The sequence below is a fragment of the Heterodontus francisci genome, chromosome 4 (assembly GCF_036365525.1).
Source record: "Heterodontus francisci isolate sHetFra1 chromosome 4, sHetFra1.hap1, whole genome shotgun sequence".
Classification (NCBI taxonomy): domain Eukaryota; kingdom Metazoa; phylum Chordata; class Chondrichthyes; order Heterodontiformes; family Heterodontidae; genus Heterodontus; species Heterodontus francisci.
Genome location: NC_090374.1, coordinates 11,780,238 through 11,804,551, shown reverse-complemented (window position 1 = coordinate 11,804,551; position 24,314 = coordinate 11,780,238). Strand labels below are relative to the sequence as shown.

Below are 24,314 nucleotides of genomic sequence, written 5' to 3'. Positions count from 1 at the left end.
TTTCACCCAGAGGATGATGATGGTTTGGAACCCACTGCCTGAATAGTAGAAGCAGAAACCCTCAACTCATTCAAAAGGTGTATGGATATGCACCTGATGTGTCGGCCCTGCAGGGCTACAGACCAAATGCTGGAAGGTGGGATTAGGCTGGGTGGCTTGTTTTTTGGACGGCATAGACATGATGGGCCAATGGCCTATTTCTGTGCTATAAACTTTCTGTAATTCTTTTGATGATTCCAATTAGTTTGTCAAGTTAAGGTATGGCACGGCAGCTCGGCTGAATGAAATGTGTCTCCTGTGGTATGTAGGAAGTCTTGGACGCACCATGTGTCCTTCACAAACACATCTGCAGGACCTGTCACTGGCTGCAGAAGCTTGAGCTCTGGGTTTCTGAATTCGAACGGCGGCTGGAGGCAGAGACTAATGTGGATAGGATGCTTAGGAAGGTGACCACATTGCAGGCATTGAGGGAATGGGTATGGGTGACCGCAGGCAGCCTAAGAGGTCCAGGCAGGTAGCGCATGAATCCTTTGAATTGATCTCACTTGCTAACTGGTTTTTCATTTTGGATACTGGTGAGGGCCATGGTTCCTCAGAGGAGTGCAGCAAGAGCCAAGTCTGTGGTACCACAGGTGGCTCAACTGCACAGGAGGGGAGAAAGAAGAGTGGAAAGGCAATAGTGTTAGGGGAACAAACAGGAGTTTCTGCGGCTGTAGATGTGACTCCAGAATGGTATATTGCCTCCCTGGTGCCAGGATCAAGGATATCTCGGAGGGGCTGCAGGACATTCTTCTGGGGATGGGTGAACATGGTCCACATTGGTACCAATAATATCGGTAGGAAGAGGGATGAGTCCTGAAAGCAGAATTTAGGGAGTTAGGGAAGAAATGAAAAAGCAGGACCTTAAAAGCAGTAATCGCAGGATTACTCCCAGTGCCACGTGCTAGTGAGCATAGGAATAGGAGGATTGATTGATTGAACACGTGGCTGGAGAATGGGTGCAGGAGGGAGGGCATCAGATTTCTGAGGCATTGGGACCTGTTTTGGGGCAGATGGGACTTATACAAGATGGACGGGTTGCACTTTAGCAGGACGGGCTAACATCCTCACAGGGAGATTTGCTTGTGCTCTTGGGGAGGTTTAAACTAGATTGGCAGAAGGTTGGGAACCTGAGAGGAAGCTGAGATTGGAGGCAGCAAAACTGTAACAGGAAATAGAAAAGTAGTAAGCAAAATTATAAGGCAGACGAAACAAAGGCAAACATCAAATAGGATCAGAATGAGGAATAATGTTAAGACAAAGTTAAGGGCACCCTTTCTGCATGCATGCAGTATTTGCAACAAGGTAGCTGATTTGAATGCACAAATAGAGGTAAATGGGTATGATTTAATTGCCATTACGGTGATGTGGTTACAGGGTGACGAGGACTGGGAACTGAATATTCAGGGATATTTGTCATTTAGGAAAGGGGATAAGGAGGTATGGGGTAGCGCTGTTAATAAAGAAAGAGATCAATACATTAGTGATAGAGGATCTTCCATTGAAAGAGCAAGATGTAGAATCAGTTTGGGTGGAGCTAAGTGACAGCGAGGGGCAGCAAACATTGGTGGGAGTTGCTCATAGGCCACCAAATTGTGGTAGGATTGTTGGGCATTGCATAAATCAGGAAATTAGAGCTGCATGTAGCATGGGCAATACAGTAATAATGGGCAAGTTCAATTTACATATAGACTGGGTAAACCTAATTAGCAGTAATGCTGTGGAGGATGAATTTTTGAAGTGTGTTGGGTTTCTGGAGCAATATATTGAGGAGCCAACTAGGGATTGGGCTATTTTTGATTTAGCATTATGTAATGAGAAAGGGCTACTTAATAACTTTGTAAAGGAGCCATTATGAAATAGTGACCACGATATGATAGAATTTTACATTGCTTGAATGAGTTAGTTCATTCTGAAACTGGAATCTTAAATCTGAACAAAGGAAACTATGAAGGTGAGTTATTATGGTGGATTGGAAAAATACATTAAATGATTTGATGGTAGACAGGCAATGGCTACTACTTAAAGAAAATCTACATGGTCGACAACAAATATACATTCCTCGAAGACAAACAAACCCAACAGGAAAGGTGAATTAACTGTGGCTAACAAAAGAAGTTAAAGATTGCATTAGATCAAAGGAAGTGGCTTATAAGGTCGCCAGAAAAAGTGTTGAGCCTGAAGATTGAGAGCAATTTAGAACCCAGCAAAGGATGACCAAGAAACTGATTAAGAGGAAAAGAGAATATGAATGCAAGCAAGCGAGAAACATAAAGGTGGACTGTAAAAGCTTCTTTAGGTACGTGGAAAGGAAAAGATTAGCAAAGACGAACGTGGGTCCATTACAGGTGGAGACAGGAGAATTTGTGGTGGAGAATGGGGAAACGGCAAAGAGACTAAACAAGTACTTTGTGTTTGTCTTCACAGAGGAAGACACAGAAAACCTCCCAGAAATACTAGGGAACCAAGGGATTTGTGAAAATGAGGAACTGAAAGAAAGTAGTATCAATAAAGAGGTAGTACTTGAAAAATTAATTGGCTGCAAAGTTGGTAAATCCCCTGGACCTGATGAGCTACATCCCAGAGGATTGAAGGAGGTTGGGATAGAGATAATGGATGCATTGGTGGTTAACTTTCAAAATTCTATGGATTCTGGAAGGGTTCCTGCAGACTGGAAAGTAGCAAATGTAACCCCACTATTTAAGAAGGGAGCAAGAAAGAAAACGGAGAACTACAGACTTGTTCGTTTGACGTCAGTTGTAGGAAAAATGTTATAATCTATTATAAAGGATGTGATAACTGGACACATAAAAAATATGATTGAGCAACATGGATTTATAAAAGGAAAATCATGTTTGACAAACCTGTTGGAGTTTTGTGAGGATGTTACTTGTAGCATAGATAAAGGAGAACCAGTGGATTTGATGTAATTGGATTTTCAGAAGGCTTTGATCAGGTGCCACACAGGAGATTAGTGAACAAAATTTGAGCACATGGGATTGGGGGTAATACACTGCTTTGGACTGAGAATTGGTTAACAGACAGAAAGCAGTGAATAGGAATAAACGGTTCACTCTCAAGATGGCAGGTTGTTACTCGTGGGGTACCGCAAGGATCAATGCTCGGGCCACAGCTGCTCACAATCGATATAAATGATTTGGATGTGGAGACCAAATGTAATATTTCCAAATTTGCTGATGACACAAAACTAGGTGAGAATATAAGTTGTGAGGACGATGCATGGAGGCTTCAGGGGATTTGGACAGTCTAAATGAATGGGCAAGAACATGGCAGATGGAATATTATGTGAATAAGTGTGAAATGATCCACTTTGGTAGAAAATCTTCTTAAATCATGAGAGTTTGGGAAGTGTTCACGTCCAAAGGGACCTGGGTGTAAAGGCCTGCTCAGGTTGGAGAAAGGAAACCTACCCGAACCCGACCGATCCACAGTGGACCCGAGCCCGACCCGGTCCGAGTCCCTCCAATTTCGTCCCGCGCCCGACCCGACCCGACCCGACCCGACCCGACCCAAGCCCGACCCCGACTTGACCATCCCTTTACTTACCTTCCGACTGGGAAGCTCCATCAAGCTGCAACGCATGCGTGATGATGTCATAGTGACGTCACTCTCTCACTGCGCCGACTCAGTTTTGTCCCGGGCTCCCAGCTCAGGTAAGTTTTTTAAAATTTTTATTACTTAGCGGCAGAGCAGTTAACGTGTGTGTCCGGCCCGACCCAACCTGAATCCGACACGTTGGGTCCTTTCGGGTCGGGTAGTAGGCCCTTACCTGGGTGTCCTTGTTCATGAGTCACTAAAAGCTAGTATTCAGGTGCTGCAAGCAATTAGGAAGGCAAATAGTATGTTGGCCTTTATTGCAAGGGGATTTGTGTACAGGAGCAAAGATGTCTTGCTGCAATTGTATAAAGCCTTGGCGAGACCGCACGTGAAGTATTGTGTACAGTTTTGGTCTCCTTATCTTCGGAAGAATATACTTGTCATCGAGGGAGTGCAACGGAGGTTCGCCAGATGAATCCCTGGGATGGTGGGATTGTTTTATGAGGACAGGCCTGATGGGATCTACCCCAGAATACTGAGGGAGGCAAGGGAAGAAATTGCTGGGGCCTTGACAGAAATCTTTGTATCCTCATTGGCGACAGGTGAGGTCCCAGAGGACTGGAGAATAGCCAATGTTGTTCCTTTGTTTAAGAAGGGTAGCAAGGATAACGCAGGAAATTATAGGCCTGTGAGCCTTACATCAGTGGTAGGGTAATTATTAGAGAGGATTCTTCGGGACAGGATTTACTCCCATTTGGAAACAAACTAACTTATTAGCGAGAGGCAGCATGGTTTTGTGAAGGGGATGTCGTGTCTCACTAACTTCTTCGAGTTTTTTGAGGAAGTGACAAAGATGATTGATGAAAGAAGGGCAGTGGATGTTGTCTATATGGACTTCAGTAAAGCCCTCATGGCAGACTGGTAGAAAAGGTGAAGTCACACGGGATCAGAGGTGAGCTGGCAAGATGGATACAGAACTGGCTCGGTCATAGAAGACAGAGGGGAGCAGTGGAAGGGTGCTTTTCTGAATGGAGGGCTGTGACTAGTGGTGTTCCGCAGGGATCAGTGCTGGGACCTTTGCTGTTTGTATTGTACATAAATGATTTGGAGGAAAATGTAGCTGGTCTGATTAGTATGTTTGCAGACGACACAAAGGTTGGTGGAGTTGCGGATAGTGATGAGGATTGTCAGAGGATACAGCAGGATATAGATCGGTTGGAGACTTGGGCGGAGAAATGGCAGATGGAGTTTAATCCGGACAAATGTGAGGTAATGCATTTTGGAAGATCTAATACAGGTGGGAAGTATACAGTAAATGGCAGAACCCTTGGGAGTATTGACAGGCAGAGAGATCTGGGCGTACAGGTCCACAGGTCACTGAACGTGGCAACGCAGGTGGATATGGTAGTCAAGAAGGCATACGGCATGCTTGCCTTCATCGGTCGGGGCATAGAGTATAAAAATTGGCAAGTCATGCTGCAGCTGTACAGAACCTTAGTTAGGCCGCACTTAGAATATTGCGTGCAATTTTGGTCACCACACTACCAGAAGGACGTGGAGGCTTTGGAGAGGGTACAGAAGAGGTTTACCAGGATGTTGCCTGGTCTGGAGGGCATTAGCTATGAGGAGAGGTTAGATAAACTCTGATTGTTTTCACTGGAACGACGGAGGTGGAGGGGCGACATGATAGAGGTTTACAAAGTTATGAGCACGGACAGAGTGGATAGTCAGAAGCTTTTTCCCAGGGTGGAAGAGTCAGTTACTAGGGGACATAGGTTTAAGGTGAGAGGGGCAAAGTTTAGAGGGGATGTGCGAGGCAAGTTCTTGACACTGAGGGTGGTGAGTGCCTGGAACTTGCTGCCGGGGAGGTGGTGGAAGCAGGTATGAAAGCGATGTTTGAGAGGCATCTTGACAAATACATGAATAGGATGGGAATAGAGGGATACGGTCCCTTGAAGTGCAGAAGGTTTTAGTTTAGGCAGGCTTCAAGATCGGTGCAGGCTTGGAGGGCCAAATGGCCTGTTCCTGTGCTGTACTGTTCTTTGTTCTTTGAGAGATTGCAGAAACTGGGCCTGTATTCCCTAGAGTTTCGAAGATTGCGAGGTGATCTCATTGAAACTTACAAAATTCTTACAGGGCGTGACAGGGTAGATGAGGATAGGATGTTTCCTCTGGCTGGGGAGTCAGGAACCAGGGGCACAGTCTCAGAAAAAGGGCCAGCCATTTAACACTGAGACGAGGAGGAATTTCTTTAATCAGAGGGGTGGTGAATCTTTGGAATTCTCTATTCCAGAGGGCTGTGAAAGCCGAATCATTGAGCATGTTCAAGACAGAAGTCAATAGATTTCTGGATAATAATGACATCAATGGATATGGGGATAGTGGGGCAAAATGGCGTAAATGATCAGACATGATCTGTTTGAATGGTGGAGCAGGCTCGATGGGCTGAATGGCCTACTGCAGCTCCTAATTCCTATGTTCTGAGACTTGGTTGAGGGAAGGGCATGATTGGCAACTAAATATCCCAGGATATCGATGCTTCAGGCGGGATAGAGAGGGAGGTAAAAGGGGTGGAGGAGTTGCATTACTGGTCAAAGAGGATATCACAGCTGTGCTGAAGGAGGGCACTATGGAGGACTCGAGCAGTGAGGCAATATGGGCAGAACTCAGAAATAGGAAGGGTGCAGTAACAATGTTGGGGCTGTACTACAGGCCTCCCAACAGCGAGCGTGAGATAGAGGTACAAATATGTAAACAGATTATGGAAAGATGTAGGAGCAACAGGGTGGTGGTGATAGGAAATTTTAATTTTCCCAACCTTGACTGGGATTCAATTAGTGTTAGAGGTCCAGATGGAGCAGAATTTGTCAGGAGCATCCAGGATGGTTTTCTAGAGCAGTATGTAAATAGTCCAACTCGGGAAGGGGCCATACTGGACCTGGTGTTGGGGAATGAGCCCGGCCAGGTGGTTGAAGTTTCAGTAGGGGACTACTTTGGGAATAGTGATCACAATTCCGTAAGCTTTGAAATACTCATGGACAAAGACGAGAGTGGTCCTAAAGGAAGAGTGCTAAATTGGGGGAAGGCCAACTATACAAAAATTCGGCAGGAGCTGGGGAATGTAGATTGGGAGCAGTTGTTTGAAGGTAAATTCACATGTGATATGTGGGAGGCTTTTAAAGAGAGGTTGATTAGCGTGCAGGAGAGACATGTTCCTGTGAAAATGAGGGATAGAAATGGCAAGATTAGGGAACCATGGATGACAGGTGAAATTGTGAGACTAGCAAAGAGGAAAAAGGAAGCATACATAAGGTCTAGGTGGCTGAAGAAAGACGAAGCTTTGAAAGAATATCGGGAATGTAGGACCAATCTGAAACGAGGAATTAAGAGGGCTAAAAGGGGTCATGAAATATCTTTCGCAAACAGGGTTAAGGAAAATCCCAAAGCCTTTTATTCATATATAAGGAGCAAGAGGGTAACTAGAGAAAGGATTGGCCCACTCAAGGACAAAGGAGGAAAGTTAAGCGTGGAGTCAGAGAAAATGGGTGAGATTCTAAACGAGTACTTTGCATCGGTATTCACCGAGGAGAGGGACATGAAGGATGTTGAGGTTAGGAACAGATGTTTGATTACTCTAGGTCAAGTCGGCATAAGGATGGAGGAAGTGTTGGGTATTCTAAAGGGCATTAAGGTGGACAAGTCCCCAGGTCCGGATGGGATCTATCCCAGGTTACTGTGGGAAGCGAGAGAGGAAATAGCTGGGGCCTTATCAGATATCTTTGCAGCATCCTTAAACACGGGTGAGGTCCCGGAGGACTGGAGAATTGCTAATGTTGTCCCCTTCTTTAAGAAGGGTAGCAGGGATAATCCAGGTAATTATAGCCTGACGTCAGTGGTAGGGAAGCTGCTGGAGAAGTTACTGAGGGATAGGATCTATTCCCATTTGGAAGAAAATGGGCTTATCAGTGATAGGCAACATGGTTTTGTGCAGGGAAGGTCATGTCTTACCAACTTAATAGAATTCGTTGAGGAAGTGACAGAGTTGATTGATGAGGGAAGAGCTGTAGATGTCATATACATGGACTTCAGTAAGGCGTTTGATAAGGTTCCCCATGGTCGGCTGATGGAGAAAGTGAAGGCACATGGGGTCCAAGGTGTACTAGCTAGATGGATAAAGAACTGGCTGGGCAACAGGAGACAGAGAGTAGCAGTGGAAGGGAGTTTCTCAAAATGGAGACGTGTGACCAGTGGTCCACAGTGTCCACAGGGATCCGTGCTGGGACCACTGTTGTTTGTGATATACATAAAGGATTTGGAAGAAAGTATACGTGGTCTGATTAACAAGTTTGCAGACGACACTAAGATTGGTGGAGTAGCAGATAGTGAAGGGGACTGTCAGAGAATACAGCAGAATATAGATAGATTGGAGAGTTGGGCAGAGAAATGGCAGATGGAGTTCAATCAGGGCAAATGCGAGGTGATGCATTTTGGAAGATCCAATTCAAGAGTGAACTATACAGTAAATGGAAAAGTCCTGGGGAAAATTGATGTCCAGAGAGATTTGGGTGTTCAGGTCCATTGTTCCCTGAAGGTGGCAACGCAGGTCAATAGAGTGGTCAAGAAGGCATACGGCATGCTTTCCTTCATCGGACGGTGTGTTGAGTACAAGAGTTGGCAGGTCATGTTACAGTTGTATAGAACTTTGGTTCGGCCACATTTGGAATACTGCGTGCAGTTCTGGTCGCCACATTACCAAAAGGATGTAGATGCTTTGGAGAGGGTGCAGAGGAGGTTCACCAGGATGTTGCCTGGTATGGAGGGCGCTAGCTATGAAGAGAGGTTGAGTAGATTAGGATTAGTTTCATTAGAAAGACGGAGGTTGAGGGGGGACCTAATTGAGGTGTACAAAATCATGAGCGGTATAGACTGGGTGGATAGCAAGAAGCTTTTTCCCAGAATGGTGGATTCAATTACTAGGGGACATGAGTTCAAAGTGAGAGGGGAAAAGTTTAGGGGGGATATGCGTGGAAAGTTCTTTACGCAGAGGGTGGTGGGTGCCTGTGATCTTAACTTGTGTATTAACCTTTTGTGCGGCACCTTATCAAATGCCTTCTGGAAGTCCAGCTATACTACATCTACAGGATCCCCATTATTCTCTTTGCTTGTTAGATCTTCAAAGAACTCTAGCAAATTAGTCAAACATGATTTACCCTTCATAAAACCATGCTAATTCTGATGGATTGCATTTTGACTTTCTAAATGTCTTGTTATTACTTATTACTTCCTTAATAATGGATTCTAACAATTTCCCAATGATAGATATTAAACTAAGTGGTCTATAGTTTCCTACTTTCTGCCTCCGTCCCTTTTTGAATAAGCGCGTTGTATTAGCATTTTTCCAATCCACTGGAACCTTCCCCACATCCAGGGAATTTTGGAATATCATAACCAATGGATCCACGATCTCTGCTGCTGCTTCCTTTAAGACCCTAGGATGTGGGCCATCAGGTCCTGGGGACTTGTCTACCTTCAATCCCAATAGCTTGCTCAGTATTTTTTCCCTAGTGATGATGATTGTTCTTAGTTCCTCCCTTTCTATAACCTCTGCATTACCTGTTACTATTGGGATGGTACTAGTGTCCTCCACCGTGAAAACTGAGGCAAAATACTGATTTAGTGTCTCCACCATTTCTGTGTTCCCCTCTATTAACTCCTCAGTCTCATCCTCCAAGGGACCAACGTTCACTTTAGCTACTTTGTTCCCTTTTATGTACTTATAGAAGCTTTTGCTATCTGTTTTTATATTTTGTGCAGGTTTTCTTTCATAATTTACCTTTGCTCTTTTTATTACTTTTTTAGTGACCCTTTGTTGATCTTTAAAAGTATCCCAATCTTCCAGCCTGCCACTGGCCTTTGCAATATGGTATGCCTTTGTTTTTGTCTCTATGTTATCCTTAACTTGCTTTTTTAGCCATGCATGTTTTTTTTCCCCCTCATACGATCTTTCTTCCTTTCTGGAATATATTTTAGTTGGGAGTAATTGAATATTTCCTTAAACATCTGCAACTGCTCATCAACTGTCCTACCTTTTAGTCTTCCTGCCCAGTCCACCAGGGCCAAATCTGTGCTCATGCCTATGTAATTACCCTTGTTTAACTCGAGATCACTAGTGTGGGACTCCAGTTTCTCGCCCTCAAACTGAATTTGAAATTCTAGCATGCTATGATCACTCTTCCCTTGAGGATCCTTAACTATGAGATCATTAATTAATCCCACCTCATTACAGAATACCAAATCTATAATAGCCTGCTCCCCGGTTCCAACCTATTGCTCCAAAAAAACAATCTCTGATTCACTCAATGAACTTTCCCTCGAGGCTACCCTTGCCAATTTGACTAATCCAGTCTATATGCATATTAAAATCACCCATGATTATTGCTGTGCCTTTCTTACAAGACCCCAGTATTTCCTGGTTTATACTGTGCCCCACTGCGGAACTACTGTTTGGGGACCTATAGAGTACTCCCACCAGGGACTTCTTTCCCTTGCTGTTTCTTTTTTCTACCCAGACTGATTCGACATCTTGATCTGCACTGCCGATATCATTTCTCACTACAGCACTGATCTCTTCCTTTACTAACAAAGCGACACCACCTCCTTTTCCTTCCTGCCTTTCCTTCCGAAATACTGAGTACCCTTGGATATTCAATTCCCAAACCTGGTTTCCCTGCAGCCACGTCTCAGTAATCGCCACTAAATCATACTCATTCATCTCTATTTGCGCTGTTAACTCATTTATTTTATTCCGAGTGCTTCGTGCATTCAGTTACAAAGCCTTTAGGTTTGTTCTATTATCAAATTTCCCTACTCTTGTACGACTCCTTGGTGCAATATGACGTTCAAACGTTCTGTCCCTTTTATTTTCTGGTAACAATCGGCCTCATCACTAACCTGCACTCCTACCTTCTCCTTTAACTTTGACTTCCTAATTTTCCATGCAACTGAACCCTCCCCCCTCACTATTTCGTTTAAAGCCCTATCAACAGCCCTAGTTATGCAATTCGCCAGGACTTTGGTCCCAGCATTATTCAGGTAGAGCCCATCTCATCGGAACAGCTCCCTTCTTCCTCAGCACTGGTGCCAAAGTCCCATGAATACGAACACATTTCTCCCACATCAACCTTTGAGCCACGCATTTACCTCTTTAATCTTATTGACCCTGTGCCAATTTGTTCATGGCTCAGGTAGTAATCCAGAGATTATTATCTTTTTGGTTCTGCTTTTTAATTTAGCCCCTAGCTGCTCATATTCCCTCAGCAGAACCTCTATCCTCATTCTACCTATATCGTTGGTACCTAGGTGGACCACGACAACTGGATCTTTCCCCTCCCACTCCAGGTTCCTCTGCAGCCCAGATGAGATATCATGAACCCTGGCACCAGGTAGGCAACACAGCCTTTAGGACTCTCGATCCTGGCCACAGAGACTGGTGGTTGAGACGTCAGACTGGAGGCATACGAACTAGGAGCAGGAGTAGGCTGTTCGACCCTTTGAGCCTGCTCCACCATTCTATAAGTTCTCTCAAGGGGAAAAATCCTTTCAACATCCACCCTGTTAAGTCCCCTCAGGATCTTGTATGTTTCAATAAAATCACCTCTCGTCCTTCTAAATTCCAATTAATATAGACCCAACCTGTCCAACATTTCCTCATACGATAACCCCCTCATCCCAGGAATCAGCCGAGTGAACTGTCTCTGAACTGCTTCCAATGCAATTATATCCATTTTGAAGTAAGGAGACTAAAACTGTACACAATACTCTAGATGTGGTCTCACCAATGCCTTGTACAACTGCAGCAAAACATCTCTCTTTATATGCTATTCCCCTTGCAATAAACAACATTACATTTGCCTTCTTAATCACTTGCTATACCTGCATACTAACATTTTGTGTTTCGCGCATTAGGACGCACACATCTTTCGGCATCTCCGAGTTCTGCGATCTCTCTCCATTTAAATAAATGTTGCTTTTCTATTCTTCTGGCCAAAGTGGACAAGTTCACACTTTGCAACATTATACTCTATCTGCCAAATCTTTGCCCACTCACTTAACCTATCTATATCCCTTTACAGACACCTTGCGTCCTCTTCATAACTTACTCTCCAACCTGTCTTTGTGTCATCAGCAACCATGCATTCTGTCCCTTTATCTAAGTCATTGATATAGATTGTAAATAATTGAGGCCCCAGCATTGATCCCTTTCGCACTCCACTAGTTACAGCTTGAAATGAAACTTGAAAATGTCCCATTTATGCCTACTCTCTGTTTCCTGTTAGCTAACCAATCCTCCATCCATGCTTACATGTTAACCCCTATGTCATGGGTGGTGGTAACTTTCAGTTCTCTGCTGCAGCAAGTTGAAGTGTAGTATTGGCAGCAGGGATTCCTCCTTGTTTAGGCTGGATCTCTTTCCATAGCCTCTCGCTGAACTGCGTTGTGATGTTGTAGTCTCCCTTCTCTGTCCAGCTTTTCTAGGGCTGGCTTGCTGAGGTTTGAGGTGTGCACTACTTCAGTGGGCAATAAACAATGGTTTTAAAATGGCTTTAATGGTAGTGAAACATTTTCTTTTAATGTTACGTCACATTGGTGAAAGAAATTGTGTTCTGCTGGGAAGTAGCTATGCTATTTTAGCAGGAACATGAACACTCCAAAGTGAGCAGGGCTGGGTATTACTTGGATTGAAAAAAAATTATTCTTGGGATTTGGAGTCGACTGGAAAGTCTGAAGTCTTTGAGTCAGCCAAGTCAGGTGGGACTGGAGTCATGTCTAAGCCAGACCAAGTAGGGGTCCAGATTCCCTTCCCTGAAGGACATTAGGGAACCAGTTGGGGCTTAATAACAACCAAGTTGTTTTCATGGTCATGTTTTTATGATGCCAGTCCACAAACCAATTTCACAACTTGCCAATGAGATTTGCTGGTATTGTGAGTGGATGTGGATCATAGGCAGAGTAGCACCTCTACCCAATGTGCCTGACTTGGGTCAACCTTTTTAAAGTATCTTGGGAGGGGGTGGAATTTTGTCATTGCTTTGCTGCAGAATTAGAGGCATATGGATCTCTGAGAGGGAAGGCAAGAATTTTAAGTTGACCAGTTTCATTCTTCAGGTTTTGGCACCTATGATAGACTTACATAATTGAAACTGGCCTTTGAATTTTTAAAATGCACCAACCCCCCGCCCCTCCCCCATGCATCCTCACCTGAACCACTGCCTCGCAACGCTGGATGCCAGGGACCCAAGAAGTGTCCGTGGCAACTTGCATTGTAGAGGGCGTAAATGACTAAAATGCCAGATAGGTCATAGAATCATAGAAATTTACAGCAAGGGAGGTCATTCGGCCTACCATGTCTGCATTGGCTGACAAGGAGCCATCCAGCATAATCCCACTTTCCAGCTCTTGGTTCGTAACCTTATAGGTTGCAGCACTTCAGGCGCATAGCCAAGTACTTTTTAAATTTCAGGCATTGAGTTCCAGGTCCCCACCACCCTCTGGGTAAAAATATTTCCCCTCGAATCCCCTCTAAACCTCTTACCTCTTAACCTAAATCTATGCTCTCTGGTTACGGACTCTTTGACCAAAAGGAATAGGGCGTTCCTATCCGCTCTGTCTCGACCCCTGAAAATTTTTTACACTTCAATCTCCCCTCAGCCTCCTCTGTTCCAAAGAAAATAGCTTCAGCTTTTCCAATCTTTCCTCATAACTAAAATTCTGCAATCCAGGCAACATCCTTGTAAATCTCCTCTGTATCCTCTCATGTGCAATTGTTACAACCAAGATGGGAAAAATGCACTGTTAATTCAGGCCCATTTCTCCATGGGTCACAGCATATCAATAAATGTTCCCACCTAATGAAAACCAGCCTATTCCACACTCCTTTTTGTCCCCAGAATAAAGCACACCAACCAGGTTTCTTTAAACAACATTAACTATTTGTTAGAAAAAAAGCCTTAATCACGAATGAGATATATCTATATACATGAAAAGCTCCTTATTTCCCTAGCCCTCAAGCACACACACATACATTAAAAAAAAAGTTAACTGGGGGAAGAAAAGGAGTTTGGTTTACAGCTGTTTCATAGGGATAATAGGAATAATAAAATAATTCAGTTTGTAACGTTCTGGTAGCAAATTCTTCAGTTGGATGAGGTGTCCCAGAGTTGAATAGTCAGAGATGCCACTCGAAGTCTCCCCAGGCGAGGTTGATAAACAGTCTGTGATGGGTAGTTGTTCAAGGAAATTCGACTACAGCAGGTGTCACATCGGTCTTTCAACAAGGGTGTAGCAACAGGTCTACTTAAGATCCACAGCAGCAGTATAGCAGTAAAAGCTTTCTTCAGATTTCAGGTTTTCCCAAAACACTGGAGGCAACAGGAACTACACTGGATGCAGGAATTCTTCTGAAACAGGAGGCAACAGGAATCTGCCACCTTTCAAATACAGGGTTTTTTTTTCCAAGAGATACAAATCTCCTTTACAGATAGAGGTCTTTTTCTGGGTATTCCACTTTGATCTCCAGGCACATCAGATACCAAATTTCAAATGCCTGTTCTTCGTCCAACTCACTGGTTTTTAAAAGGGACCAAAGTGAAAGTAAACATAGAGTCTCCCCGTCATTCAAAATGTTGTTCTGAGGAGGTCAAAGTCCCTGGCTGGCTTCCTTGAAACTGCTTGCTTTTCCTATTCTTACATACAAAGTCAACAAAAAAAATTTCAGTTATTTGCAGGTGTAGATGTTCACTGAAAATCCTTTTTCAGTTTTTTAAAACACACAGAATTCTAAGATTTTAGTACAAAAATAAAATCCTTTTAACACAATCACATCTTTCCAATATTGCGGTGACAAGAACTGCATGCAGTACTCCGGCTGTGGCCGAACTTGTGTTTTATACAGTTCTAGCATAACCTCCCAGCTCATTTATTCTGTGCCTTGACTGAAAAAGGCAAATATCCCATATGCCTTCTTGACCAGCTTATCTACCTTTCCAGCCACCTTTCGGGATCTGTGGGCATGCACTAAAAAGTCTCTCTGTTCCTCTACACTTGTCAGTATCCTACCATTTATTGTGTACTCCCTTGACTTGTAAGGCTTCCCCAAATGCATGATCTCTCAATTCTCCGGATTGAACTCCATTTGTGTTGATTGGTCCACCTGACCAGTCCATTGATATCTTCCTGCAGTCTACAGCTTTTTTCTTCATGATCAAGCACATGGCCAATTTTTGTATCATTTACAAACTTCTTAATAATACCCCCTGCATTCAAGTCCAAATGATTAATATATACTGCAAAAAGGAAGGGACCTGATACCGTGCCCTGTGGAACCCCACTGGAAACAGCCTTCTAGTCATAAAAGCACCCATCAATCATTGCCTTTTGCTTCCTGCCTCTGAGCCAATTTTGGATCTTACTTGTCACTTTGCCTTGGATCCCATGGCTTTTTACTTTTACATGTTTTTAATGTTTCTCTCATTTATACAGCATTTCAATATGTTTGTCCTTTTGTGGGCTGAATTTAGTAGAAAATTTTGTAAGGTTTGAAAAAACAAGACTTTGCTAGATCTGAGTTCCTCCCCAAAGAGCAGCACTTTCGCTGCTGATGTGCTACAAAACTGACCATGCTGGTTACAGGAATTTTGGGAGTTTAGGATAACGTGAAAATATTTTGTTCTCTATCCACAGAAAAGTACCCAGCAGATTCTACCCTTCCAAATTCGGTTTGTACTTCTGGAGAGACCATTTTGTGCTGCGAAGTACTGGTGGATATAGGCCTGCCACTGGTGATGGTAATACTGGGAGAAGTTTGCGATGTTTGAATTAAGGTTAGTACACACAAGAATCATATCATATACAAAAGTCAAATGCATCTGCTTAAGAATAACATATTTATTGTAGTGTATCGATGGAAAAATAATGAATGGATCTCGTGTACCAATTCATAATTGGGATTTCTCATTGGAGGCAGCCCAAGATTTGTCTGGACTTGAATCCTCTAGTGAGGGAAGTTTTTATTCTGGATTCCAATCACCTTTGAATTTACCCACAGTATGAATTTCAAATTCTGTTTGAGGGCGAGAAACTAGAGTCCCACACTTGCGTTCTGGAGTTAAACAATGGTAATTACATCGGCGTTAGGACAGATTTGGCCCTGGTGGACTGGGCAGGAAGACTAAAAGGTAGGACAGTTGATGAGCAGTGGCAGATGATTAAGGAGATATTCAATTCCTCCCAACCAAAATATATTCCAGGGAGGAAGAAAACTTGTAAGAGGGGGAGAAAACATCCATGGATAAGCAAGGATGTTAAGGATAACATAAAGACAAAAACAAAGGCATACCGTATTGCAAAGGCCAGTGGCAGGCTGGAAGATTGGGATACTTTTAAAGATCAACAAAGGGTTACGAAAAAAGTAATAAAAAGAGCAAAGGTAAATTATGAAAGAAAACCTGCACAAAATATAAAAACAGATAGCAAAAGCTTCTATAAGTATATAAAAGGGAAGAGAGTAGCTAAAGTGAATGTTGGTCCCTTGGAGGATGTGACTGAGGAGTTAATAGTGGGGAACACAAATGGCGGAGACACTAAATCAGTATTTTGCCTCAGTTTTCACGGTGGAGGACACTAGTAACATCCCAATAGTAACAGGTAATGAGAGGTATAGACAGGGTGGATAGCAAGAGGCTTTTTCCCAGAGTGGGGGTTTCAATTACTAGAGGACACGAGTTCAAAGTGAAAGGGGAAAAGTTTAGGGGGGATATGCGTGGAAAGTTCTTTACGCAGAGGGTGGTGGGCACCTGGAACGCATTGCCAGCGGAGGTGGTAGATGTGGGCACGATGGAGTCTTTTAAGATGTATCTAGACAGATACATGAATGGGCAGGAAGAAAAGAGATACAGAACCTTAGAAAATAGGCGACATGTTTAGAGAGAGGATCTGGATCGGCGCAGGCTTGGAGGGCCGAAGGGCCTGTTCCTGTGCTGTAATTATCTTTGTTCTTTGTTCTTTGTAATGCAGAGGTTACAGAAAGGGTTGGGGCCGACCATGACTCATGGCCCTCCTGCCTTGGGCGCTATGGCGTTGGAGGGATGAATGAGAACGGGCAGAGACTGCTTGAGTTGTGTACCTATCATAACCTCTGCATCACCAATTCGTTCTTTCACACTAAATCCTGTCACCAGGTTTCATGGAGGCACCCAAGATCGCGTAGTTGGCACCAGCTAGACCTCATTGTCACAAGGCGAGCCGCCTTAAACAGTGTTCAAATCACACGCAGCTTCCACAGTGCGGACTGCGACACTGACCACTCCCTGGTGTGCAGCAAGGTTAGACTCAGACCAAAGAAGTTGCATGATTCCAAGCAGAAGGGCCACCCGCGTATAAACACGAGCAGAATTTCTCACCCACAGCTGTTAGAAAGATTTCTAAATTCACTTGTAACAGCCCTTCAAAACACTCCCACAGGGGATGCTGAGACCAAGTGGGCCAACATCAGAGACGCCATCTATGAGTCAGCTTTGACCACCTACGGCAAAAGTGCGAAGAGAAATGCAGACTGGTTTCAATCTCATAATGAAGAGCTGGAACCTGTCATAGCCACTAAGTGCATTGCACTGTTGAACTACAAGAAAGCCCCCAGCGAGTTAACATCCGTAGCACTTAAAGCAGCCAGAAGCACTGCACAAAGAACAGCCAGACGCTGCGCAAACGACTACTGGCAACACCGATGCAGTCATATTCAGCTGGCCTCAGACACCGAAAACATCAGAGGAATGTATGATGACATTAAGAGAGCTCTTGGGCCAACCATCAAGAAGGTCGCCCCCCTCAAATCTAAATCAGGGGACATAATCATTGACCAACGCAAACAAATGGACCGCTGGGTTGAGCACTACCTAGAACTGTACTCCAGGGAGAATGTTGTCACTGAGACTGCCCTCAATGCAGCCCAGCCTCCACCAGTCATGGATGAGCTGGACATACAGCCAACAAAATCGGAACTCAGTGATGCCATTGATTCTCTAGCCAGCGGAAAAGCCCCTGGGAAGGACAGCATTACCCCTGAAATAATCAAGAGTGCCAAGCCTGCTATACTCTCAGCACTACATCAACTGCTATGCCTGTGCTGGGACGAGGGAGCAGTACCTCAGGACATGCGCGATGCCAATATCATCACCCTCTATAAAAACAAAGGTGACTGCGGTGACTGCAACAACTACCGTGGAATCTCCCTGCTCAGCATAGTGGGGAAAGTCTTTGCTCGAGTCGCTCTAAACAGGCTCCAGAAGCTGGCCGAGCGCGTCTACCCTGAGGCACAGTGTGGCTTTCGTGCAGAGAGATCAACCGTTGACATGCTGTTCTCCCTTCGTCAGATACAGGAGAAATGCCGCGAACAACAGATGCCCCTCTACATTGCTTTCATTGATCTCACCAAAGCCTTTGACCTCGTCAGCAGACGTGGTCTCTTCAGACTACTAGAAAAGATTGGATGTCCACCAAAGCTCCGAAGTATCATCACCTCATTCCATGACAATATGAAAGGCACAATTCAACATGGTGGCTCCTCGTCAGACCCCTTTCCTATCCTGAATGGCGTGAAACAGGGCTGTGTTCTCGCACCCACACTTTTTGGGATTTTCTTCTCCCTGCTGCTTTCACATGCGTTCAAGTCCTCTGAAGAAGGAATTTTCCTCCACACAAGATCAGGGGGCAGGTTGTTCAACCTTGCCCGTCTAAGAGCGAAATCCAAAGTACGGAAAGTCCTCATCGGGGAACTCCTCTTTGCTGACGATGCTACTTTAACATCTCATACTGAAGAGTGCCTGCAGAGTCTCATCGACAGGTTTGCGGCTGCCTGCAATGAATTTGGCCTAACCATCAGCCTCAAGAAATCGAACATCATGGGGCAGGATGTCAGAAATGCTCCATCCATCAATATTGCCGACCACGCTCTGGAAGTGGTTCAAGAGTTCACCTACCTAGGCTCAACTATCACCAGTAACCTGTCTCTAGATGCAGAAATCAACAAGCGCATGGGTAAGGCTTCCACTGCTATGTCCAGACTGGCCAAGAGAGTGTGGGAAAATGGCGCACCGACATGGAACACAAAGGTACGAGTGTATCAAGCCTGTGTCCTCAGTACCTTGCCCTATGGCAGCGAGGCCTGGACAACGTATGTCATCAAGAGCGACGTCTCAAGTCATTCCATCTTCGCTGCCTCCGGAGAATACTTGGCATCAGGTGGCAGGACCGTATCTCCAACACAGAAGTCCTCGAAGCAGCCAACATCCCCAGCTTATACACACTACTGAGTCAGTGGCGCTTGAGATGGCTTGGCCATGTGAGCCGCATGGAAGATGGCAGGATCCCCAAAGACACATTGTACAGCGAGCTCGCCACTGGTATCAGACCCACCGGCCGTCCATGTCTCCGCTTTAAAGACGTCTGCAAACGCGTCATGAAGTCCTGTGACATTGATCACAAGTCATGGGAGTCAGTTGCCAGCGTTCGCCAGAGCTGGCATGCAGCCATAAAGGCGGGGCTAAAGTGTGGCGAGTCGAAGAGACTTAGCAGTTGGCAGGAAAAAAGACAAAAGCGCAAGGGGAGAGCCAACTGTGTAGCAGCCCCGACAAACAAATTTTTCTGCAGCACCTGTGGAAGAGCCTGTCAGTCTAGAATTGGCCTTTATAGCCACTCCAGGCGCTGCTCCACACACCACTGACCACCTCCAGGTGCTTACCCATTGTCTGTCGAGATAAGGAGGCCAAAGAGATAGAAAGGGAGGAACTTAGAACAATCATCATCACTAGGGAAAAAGTACTGAGCAAAGTATTGGGATTGAAGGCAGATAAGTCTTCAGGACCTGATGGCCTACATCCTAGGGTCTTTAAGGAAGTGGCAGTGGAGATAGTGGATCCATTGGTTATGATATTCCAAAATTCCCTGGATGTGGGAAAGGTTCCAGTGGATTGGAAATATGCTAATATAACGCCCTTATTCAAAAAGGGAGGGAGGCAGAAAGTAGGAAACTATTGACCAGTTAGTTTAACATCTGTCATTGGGAAATTGTTAGAATCCATTTTTAAGGAAGAAATAACAGGACATTTAGAAAGTCACAACGCAATCCTTCAGAGATAGCATGGTTTTATGAAGGGTGTTGACACTCGACGGACAGGACACGTGGAACCAAACCAATCGTAAAGTCTATTCTGCAGATGGTACTGTTCTCAAAGCGTGATCCAACCTGACATTTTGTTGTGTAGCTGGTAAAGGAAAAAGTGTTGAAGAGTTGTCTTTTGACAACTTGAATTTATCAACAATCGTATTAAGCAACAGAAGCCAGGCTGTCAAGGTCCAGAATATCTCCATCAATAGAATCTGGAACAAACGTTGTTTGCATTTTATCTTCGGATGAATACATAGGAGCCGTCATATATATTGGCTGTAAGCATGGTGGCCAACATCCCCAGCTTATACACACTACTGAGTCAGCGGCGCTTGAGATGGCTTGGCCATGTAAGCCGCATGGAAGATGGCAGGATCCCCAAAGACACATTGTACAGCGAGCTTGCCACTGGTATCAGACCCACCGGCCGTCCATGTCTCTGCTTTAAAGACGTCTGCAAACGCGACATGAAATCCTGTGACATTGATCACAAGTCGTGGGAGTCAGTTGCCAGCGTTCGCCAGAGCTGGCGGGCAGCCATAAAGACGGGGCTAAAGTGTGGCGAGTCGAAGAGACTTAGTAGTTGGCAGGAAAAAAGACAGAAGCGCAAGGGGAGAGCCAACTGTGTAACAGCCCCGACAAACAAATTTCTCTGCAGCACCTGTGGAAGAGCCTGTCACTCTAGAATTGGCCTTTATAGCCACTCCAGGCGCTGCTTCACAAACCACTGACCATCTCTAGGCGCTTATCTATTGTCTCTCGAGATGAGGCTAAAGAGCGAGAGAGAAGTATGGTGGAGGCACAAGTGTGAATTAACATTGCTTCCGTATTTGTGTTAATACTGTGATGAAGGAAAGGGCAGGAAGTGTTGCATATTGATGTGTATCTGATCCAGAGCTAGAATACCAGTGCATCACATGGAGTCCACACACTGTGCAATAGACGTGTCCCGCGTACCCTGCAATAGCCACGTGTCTGATACCCTGCATCGGCCGCCTGCTACGTAGCCTGCATCGGCCGCCTGCCACATAAAATCCACAGAACAGTGTACCAGAAATGGTCATGCACAACATAAAACAGCACCTGCATTCAAAGGGAGGTACGTTTACTTTGCTGGTTAACGGTGCTGCAGGGTAGAAGCCCAGTGTTTTTAGTGTTTAATGCTCATTCATTTACTGATCACCCCTTTACCTATTTGTTGCTGGTATGATCACCCTGTATAGGGGTTACCCCGTAGAGTGATGATGTGAATATTAGAATCAAATTATCATTGCAGGAACCAAGTCCAGCATTACCTGCACCCTTTCTTTCAGTTCTACTGATCTTATTGTTGCTGGAATCGTGGAATGACTTGCAGGAATGCTCAACTCTGCTACTTGCTTTCGACAGCTGATTAATTTATTGCTTTCACCCTCATCTCGATCTCTTCTTTTGTAGTCAAATTCCTTTTGTCCCATTGACTTGATACCAGGGTAAAGAATATCACGGAGAAGGTGCGGAATATTCTGTGGAGGGAAGGGAGTGAGCCAGAAGTCGTGGTGCATGTTGGTACAGTCGACAAGAGCAGGTATTGAGGTGCTACGGTCAGATTTCAGGAGCTAGGCCGCAAGTGAAGAGTAGGACGTCGAAGGTAATAATCTGTGCTAGTGAGAGTAGAAATAGAAAGATAAGGAGGATCAATATGTGGCTTGAAGCATGGTGCAGGAGGGAGTTCTTCAGGTTCTTGGGGCATTGGGAACAGTTCTGGGGTAGAAGGCACCTATTCAGAGGGATGAGTTGCATCTCAACAGGACTGGGACCAAAGTCCTCGCAGGGAATTTCATTATAGTGTGGTTGGGCAGGGTTTAAACTAAATTGGCAGGGGGACGGGCACCAGCATTAGAAGTATAAAAGAGAAATAAGGTGCATAATGTGAGGGTGTGGACAGTACTGGAAAAGTGAGAGTTCCGTATTAGAAAGTGTAGCGGAGTACTTAAAAAAAAAAGTAATGAAGAGAGGGCATGAAAAAACACTGGCGGGCAAGATAAAGGAAAATCCCAAGGCGTTTTATAAGTATATTAAGGTCAAGAGGATAACCAGAGAAAGAGTAGGGCCCAATAAGGAACAAAGTGACAATCTGTGTGTGGAGCTGGAGGACTTAGGTGAGGTTTTAAATGATTACTTTTCATCTGTGTTCACTATGGAGAAGGACGGTGTAGGTGTAGAGATCAGGGAGGGGTTTGTGTTATACTTGAACAAATTAGCATTGAAAGGGAGGTGATATTAGCTGTTTTAGCGGGCTTAAAAGTGGATAAATCCCCAGTCTCAGATGAGATGTATCCCAGGCTGCTATGTGAGGCAAGAGAGGAGATAGCAGGGGCTCTGACACAAAGTTTCAAATCCTCTGGCCACAGGAGAAGTGCCAGGGGACTGCAGGACAGCAAATGTGATTCCATTATTCAAGAAGGGTAGTAGGGATAAACCAGGTAATTACAGGCCGGTGAGTCTAACATCAGTGGTAGGGAGACTATTGGAAAAAAGTCTGAGGGACAGGATTAATCTCCACTTGGAGAGACAGGGATTAATCAAGGATAGTCAGCATTGCTTTGTCAGGGAGATCATGTCTAACAAATTTGATTGAATTTTTCGAGGTGGTGGCTAGGTGTGTGAATGAGGGTAAAGCAGTTGATGTCGTCTACATGGACTTCAGTCAGGCTTTTGATGAGGTCCCGCATGGGAGATTGGTCAAGAAGCTAAGAGCCCAAGGGATCCAGGGCAATTTGGCAAATTGGATCCAGAATTGGCTTAGTGGAAGGAGGCAGAGGGTGATGGTCGAGGGTTGTTTTTGCGATTGGAAGCCTGTGACCAGTGGTGTACTGCTGGGACTCTTGCTGTTTGTGGTGTACAGTAATGATTTAGACGTGAATATAGGAGGTAAGATCAGTAAGTTTGCAGACACAAAAATTGGTGATGTTGTAAATAGTGAGGAAGAAAACCTTAGATTGCAGGACGATTTTAGATGGGCTGATAAGATGGGCAGAGCAGTGGCAAATGGAATTTAATCCTGAGAAGTGTGAGATGATGCTTTTTGGGAGGACTAACAAGGCAAGGGAATATACAATGGATGGTAGGACCCTAGGGAGTACAGAGGGTCAGAGGGACCTTGGTGTACTTGTCCACAGATCACTGAAGGCAGCAGCACAGGTAGATAAGGTGGTTAGGAAGGCATATGGGATACTTGCCTTTATTAGCCGAGGCTTAGAATATAAGAGCAGGGAGGTTATGATGAAGCTATATAAAACACTAGTTAGGCCACAGCTTGAGTACTGTGTACAGTTATGGTCACCACACTATAGGAAGGATGTGATTGCACTGGAGAGGGTGCAGAGGAGATTCACCAGGATGTTGTCTGGGCTGGAGCATTTCAGCTATGGATAGGCGAGGGTTGTTTTCCTTCGAGCAGAGAAGGCTGAGGGGGGACCTGATTGAGGCATACAAAATTATGAGGGGCATTGATAGGGTGGATGTAAAGAAACTTTTTCCCTCAGTGGAGGTGTCTATAACCAGGGGGCATAGATGTACGGTAAAGGGCAGGACGTTTCGAGGGGATTCGAGGAAAAAATATTTCACCCAGAGGGTGGTTGGAATGTGGAACACACTGCCTGAAGGAGTAGTAGATGCAGGAACCCTCACAACATCTAAGAAGTATTTAGATGAGCACTTGAAACGCCATAGCATTCAAGGCTACGGGCCAAGTGCTGTAAAATGGGATTAGAATAGATAAGCTTGATGGCCAGCGCGGACATGGTGGGCCGAAGGGCCTGTTTCTGTGCTGTATAACTCTATGATTCTAAATCGTGTTTGACTAATTTGCTAGAGTTCTTCGAAGATGTAACAAACAAAGTGGGTAATGGGGATCCTGTAAACCTAGTATATCTGGACTTCCAGAAGGCATTTGATAAGGTGCCGCACAAAAGGTTAATACACAACATAAGAACATATGGGGTTAGGGGCAATTTATTAGCTTGGCTAGAGGATTGGCTAACCAACAGAAAACAGAGAGTCAGGATAAATGGGTCCTTTTCTGGTTGGCAAGATGTAACTACTGGGGTGCCACAGAGTTCGGTCCTCGGGCCTCAACTATTTACAATCTATATTAATGACTTGGATGCAGGGATAGAAGATACTATAGCCAAATTTGCAGACAACACTAAAATAGGTGGGATAGTAAGTTGCAATAAAGAAATAAATTTACAAATGCATATGGATAGGTTAGATGAATGGGCCAAAATTTGGCAGATGGAGTTTAACGTGGATAAGTGTGAGGTTATCCATTTTGGTTGGAAGAATAGAAAGGCAAATTATTATCTAAATGGAGAGAAACTTCAGAATGCTTCGGCGCAGAGGGATCTGGGTGTCCTCGTGTATGAATCGCAGAAAAGTAGTATGCAGGTGCAGCAGGTAATAAGGAAGGCAAATGGAATTTTGGCATTTATTGCAAAAAGAATAGAGTATAAAA

At 44.6% G+C, this 24,314-nt stretch overlaps 1 protein-coding gene and 1 long non-coding RNA gene across 5 annotated transcripts in view; one reads left to right on the top strand and one right to left on the bottom strand.

Moving 5' to 3' along the window:
• LOC137368889 (leukemia inhibitory factor receptor-like) overlaps positions 1-24,314 on the top strand; it is a 292,925-nt gene that overhangs the window by 20,218 nt on the left and 248,393 nt on the right. For 2 of the 3 annotated variants that reach the window (XM_068029136.1, XM_068029137.1), the window contains exon 2: positions 15,337-15,476. The gene's annotated coding sequence lies outside the window, so the exon portion shown is untranslated. Of the gene's footprint in view, positions 1-2,466; positions 2,556-15,336; positions 15,477-24,314 lie in introns of all 3 variants that reach the window. The other variant, XM_068029138.1, reaches the window with a different exon arrangement.
• Positions 12,058-24,314, bottom strand: part of LOC137368890 (uncharacterized) — a 54,741-nt gene continuing 42,484 nt past the window's right edge. The window contains exon 4 of one of the 2 annotated variants that reach the window (XR_010974832.1): positions 12,058-14,339. This is a non-coding gene — a long non-coding RNA (uncharacterized lncRNA). The remainder of the gene's footprint in view (positions 14,340-24,314) is intronic. The other variant, XR_010974833.1, reaches the window with a different exon arrangement.